General features: G+C 38.8%; 1 long non-coding RNA gene across 1 annotated transcript; it reads right to left on the bottom strand.

The window, feature by feature from the left end:
- Positions 1-201: 201 nt before the first annotated feature.
- On the bottom strand, positions 202-2,775 carry LOC127121323 (uncharacterized). Its single transcript, XR_007803394.1, has 4 exons — positions 2,201-2,775; positions 1,676-1,836; positions 831-1,542; positions 202-692 (listed from the first exon to the last, which is right to left on the bottom strand). It is a non-coding gene; the product is annotated as an uncharacterized LOC127121323 (long non-coding RNA).
- Between the last annotated feature and the right edge of the window lie 2,783 nt (positions 2,776-5,558).

Genomic DNA, 5,558 nt, shown 5'->3' with positions numbered 1-5,558 from the left:
ACGATCATTTCATTCAAGACCAAGGACCTTCACACATTCATTCAATCATAGTCATTCATTTGCATGACATGGGATTAGTTCATAATATTTAGGTATTATCACATGAATGCATGAGGTTTCTAAGACGTGAAGAGAGACTTTCGTTTTGCTACAAAAAAAGGGGAGCCAATTTTCATCAAGTGTCACATTCATTATGAATCATAAAATTTAACAGAACACACATAATTTGCAAATAGGCATTTGGATCAAATCCAACCCACCCAAAATCCCAACAATCTTAACCCCTACTTCGCTCTCTCATTGCTTCCTCTGCGAACAGTATGACGAGTTTGGCTCCGAAAAGCTCACAATTGGATACCGAGCAATTTGATACCAAGTTGAATGAGTTATTCACTATAGAAGAACATGACTTCTGCATATTTTGTGAGGAGGTGTATGATTGGTGTTGATGTTACGGTTTTGAGAAGCCATCAATTATTTAATGGGGAATAGTTCCATTTTTCAAGGAACTAACATCTTGTAGTAGGCTCAGTCATGAACATGGAAGACCACTACTTCCAGCACCAATTCTGCAGCAACTTGACCACAGTGTAACAACACGCCCGACCTTAGTCTTGGCACCAACGTGTCTATGACATCTTCCAGTTGCCGCAACCCAAAATTCAGGATGGTGCGTTTTGCTATAACACCACCTGAAACCAGTAAAGGAACTCAAGTTTTAAACTCATAAAAGCAAGCTTGCAATGTACGCTATAAGCCATGAAGATTTTGATCCGACCATATGCTTTTTGGGGCCACTGAAGCAAGTCAAAATTTAGGCCAATACTAACCTGATACGAGCAGAATGGGCAACATTGCAGTGATACATTATCGTGCTCAGGTGGTGATGTGAACCATCATGCATATGGAAGCTCACCAAACTATGTCATAACCCAAGATCATACACAGCATCAAATGCAACAAGTTCTAAAGAGTTCACCACCAAACGAACTAGACAAATCACTTTTGCATCTTGTTTTGAATACTTGAAGACATTGCGGTTTGGTTGATGTTGGAGGGTTAGCGATGCTATCAAACTTGGGTTGACGTGGTACAACATGATGGAGTTGCAGGCTTGGGAAAAGCAGTAGGTGTTATTGTTATATAGAGGCAATTACACCAGCAAATTAATGACTTAGAAGGTTCTTACAAATGGAATACAAAAAACATATTTGTCATTGGAAATGGTGTTCAGTTTTACTCTTAACGAATATTGTGATGCAGACATAACCACATGTGGTGAAAATACTGTCGGCAACAACATTGAATTTTTGGCAAATCTCCGATACAAGACGAACCTGCCAAGGGCATCTTATCCAGTGGTGCATCATGCTTTGGATCTACAGGAGTCAACAAATAAAATAAAGGACTAAGAACTGCATTTGATGTTGCTCCCATAATGTCTGCAAGATCAGCTACAAGAGAAGACAGTAGATGAATTCATGAAGCATATCAAAAAAAGGGTGCTTTAGATAGTGTCTCTGATGAACCTCGTTGTCGTATCTGTACGGAGAGAAACAATTATCAAAAAATTTATTTCAAGAACAAAAAACTGATAAACACTTTGATTGGAAAATGGAAACCGCAAGAAGCTGTGAGCGTCTTCAATAGTTTGGCTGAAGAAGGACAACTATACCCAGCGTAATTTGGAAGAAGCATGGGATGTCTGCATAAAATGGTGGACTCCGGTCTGCAACCTGATGCTGTCACAATCTCACGCCGGCGTCGGTTTAATTCATGAACCAACCATGGTGTTTTCAAACCCCAAGTAAAATTAGACTCGGCGTGACATATTTCCTGCAAGTATCAACAACAACAACAAATCACAAATTAACGCGATCACATTTCGATAATTCAAGAAAACGCATATCCCATTTTTGGTCAAGTGTGTCGAGTAAGTTCACAAGCAGTGGTTAACTTCTTACCAATAGTAAAAGGGTAAAATAAGGAGTGGAGGGGGGACCACGAATTTTGATGAGTACAAAAAAACCCAGAGCGTCTGTACGAACGCTCGCCACCACTCTCAAAGGTCATGCCATCCCCAACGGAAAAAGGACAGGAGGAGAGGGACCACAGAGAGAATTTTATGGCTTTTCGAAAATTGAACGGGAGTACTACATAACCAATGAGACCAAACAAAAATGGAGGAGGAGACTCATACCAAGTTTTTGTTACGAAGCCACTGGGATTCATCGTGAATTTCTGAATGCGCTTTGAGCTCCGTCAAGACCGTTTCCTCGCAAACACCGTGAACGTCATGATAACTAAAGGAGCAGTGATTGCAAAGAACATAAAAGGATTCGAAGAAGCAAAAGGATTCAAGAAGCACTTATCCTACTGACTTGCCTCTGAAACATCTCGATCTGGTAATTCCCTCGCTCCTTCATTACTTCGTGTTTAGACTTGCCTTGACGCCATCAAACATGTGTGCAACTGGTTGTTCCAAAAGTGATTCGCGTTTTTGTTTGGTGTCCGATTTTGGTTTGTAACTAGGGTTCATGAAATTGTAAATCGTGAGTGTAAATATGTTCCCTTATTATCGAATTTTGTTTTGCATTTGAAGAAGAGAAGTAGAACTTGGTTTTTCTGTGAGTTTTTAGGATAGAAGGGGGTGAGCTTTTTTCCCAAACAGAGAAGGGGAAGTTCAGGTATTGGGGGTTTCGTCCTTTCTTCTTTTTCTTAAAAGCATTTCGTCTTCCGTCCTTTCTTTGAGGTCGTCTTATGCGAATTATTATACTTGGGGCTTGTTCATTCATTTGTACAAAGTATTGATTTTATGTGTGTGGTACTTTACAATCATGATAAACCATTGTTATTTCATTGGTCAAAAAAATCATTCAAACCGAAATAAATCACCTAATTCTCAACTTGAATTCGAGTCCTCACTTTCGATACCTTTGTAAGTTGATCGCTTTTAAGCATCGCCGTCAACCTCACACAGCTTACTCTTGGGTTTTCTTACAATGAGACGGTTCCCTTGGACATACACTCATGCATTGCTTATTCATTGATTGGTCCGTTTCAATTATTTCATTACTCTGAACCCCCATTCGACAAAATGTACCCCACTCCCATGATATGTAATAATTTTTACTGTCTTTATTTCTTTATTGTTTGATTCATTAGCTAGTTACTAACACAAGGATAAAATCAACTTTCTTTTCAAAAAAAAATAATGAATCGATCCAACGTCGAGCCTTTTTCTCAATAAATAATTCCCTCCATTTTTGTTCATCCATTTTTATCCATTCCATTTCTTTCAAACCCTTCATTCAAATCTTTCTCAATCGCACATCAAATGCTTGATCCAACGTCAAGCCATTTTCACAACAAAAGCTCAAAATATACTTAATTCCTACTTAATATTTTTTTCAATAAAATGGAAATGGAACATGGTGGATACTATGCACTCTTGAGACCAAGATTTGAGATGGATGTCTCGCCTATCTTAGCTCTCGCCATTATCCAAATCTATCTATTCCCTTTCTTTCAAACCTTCATTCAAATTTTTTTGTTAAACGTCCATCAAACACTTGATCCAACGTCAAGTCATTTTCATGATAAAACTCAAAAATACTTAATTCCTATTTAAACATTTTTCAATAAAGGTGGATATAGAATGTGGTGGATACCACGCACTCTTGAAACTATGATCCGAGATGGATATCTCACCTATCTTAGCTCTCGCCATCATTTAAAATTGTCAACACGTTTTCGCCAAACCCTTTCTCAATCAAATTCAAAAACACTTAATTCTTATTAAATACTTTTGCAAGTAAGATGGAAATGGATCGTGGTAGATACCATGCATTCCTGAGACTAGGATTCGAGATGGATATCTCGCCCATCCAAGTTCTCTCCATTACTCAAAACACATCAAACCAATCAAATTATTTTCTCGCCACCGTGCGGTCGATCCTTAAACCCTTTCTCAAACGAAAGGTACTTTGTTTCAAAACAATGCAAGGCAATGTTTCTCCACCTGTTTTGGGTAGTCAAACAATGTTTTTGTCGATTGACACAAAGTAGCTTTCGCTAAAATCGACCAACAAACAAACATTTTCTACCTAGAACTATGTAAGCCTTGAGTTCTCTATTGAGATACGTAGGAGCAGGATTCGTAAATCTTGTCAGGCCCATTAATAAAAAACTTAGGTTTATCTCCTCCGTCAAAAATCCCAAAAAAACATTCTTCTTTTTTCTATTCTTTCTTTCCCGCCTAATAAATTGAAAAGCCTAACATTCCAAACTAACACTAATGCATACAACTAACCTAACGGTCCCCTTGAGTACAACGGACGTGAGGGGTGCTAATACCTTCCCCTTGCGTAATCAACTCTTGAACCCTGATTTGGTTGCGACGACCCTAATCATTGTCGTTCTTTCTTGGGTTTTATAGATATTTCCCCTTTCCTTTTAGGAATAAATAAAGTTCGGTGGCGACTCTATTCAGTCCATCATTGCGAGCGTGCGATTGCGTTTCTCTAGGTCGTGTTCTCATTTTTTCAAGGTACGACAGATGGCGACACAGCTGGGGACGTAGTTCCCTAAGTGAGTCAGGCCTAGTTATGACGTTTGTGTGCCTTTGCTTGTTTAATTATGTGGCTTTTCTTTATTGCTTTTATTATCTTTATTGTTATATTGATATATCTGTTGTATTTTGGTTCCATTGTGATGTTGGTATTTGGATGTTCTGATTGCACTACCATGTGGGAAAGACTCTACACCCGAGTCTAGAGTGAAAAAACATAAGATAGGACGATGGTTGGGTAGTACAAACTCCCGAGGTGAATACTTCGTAAGAGTCGGTATGAGAACATCACTTAGAGTAGATCCTTTTGCAAACGTTGTTGCCCAAGTTGAATACTTCGTAAGCTCCAATATTTCAAAGGGGCCCGTGACTCTAAGAACCTTTTAGAACATTGAACCTTTGGCCAACTAGGAATGATGGTTACGTAGTATGGATTCCCGAAGTGAATACTTAGTAAGAATCGGTACGAGAACCTCACTCATAATAGATTCTCTAGATGGAGTTGATGATCAGAAAGTATTTTCCGTAGGCGTCAAACATTCTTTTGAATCCATGATTCTGAGTACCCTTTCTAGAACCAAGTTGATGGTTGCATAGTGTGGACTCCCGAGGTGAATACTTCGTAAGAGTCGGTATGAGAACCTCACCCAGAATAGATTCCCTTGATGGAGTTGATGACCGGAAAGCATTTTCTGTAAGCGTCAAACATTCTTGTGAATTAGTGTCTCTAGGGGTCCTTTGTAACAAAACCATAGATCATACCCGGTGAGAACCCCGTTTTGGAAAAGCAATCAGATTTATCCTTACCTTGAACCTTTGAACCTGTACCAAAAACATTGCATCCATCCATTCATTGCATACGCATAAAAAGAAAAACTCTTAGTTTGTTTCACATTATTTTAGGAATTCAAGACTTGTTAGCAAAATGAATCCTGAGAGAAGAAGTACTTTTCAGTTTAAATACAAGAAAGTGGGCTTGGTCAGCCTG

This window comes from Lathyrus oleraceus, chromosome 2 (genome assembly GCF_024323335.1).
Source record: "Lathyrus oleraceus cultivar Zhongwan6 chromosome 2, CAAS_Psat_ZW6_1.0, whole genome shotgun sequence".
Lineage (NCBI taxonomy): Eukaryota > Viridiplantae > Streptophyta > Magnoliopsida > Fabales > Fabaceae > Lathyrus > Lathyrus oleraceus.
Note: the sequence above shows the minus strand (reverse complement) of the source record. Positions and strands in the feature narration are given on the sequence as shown.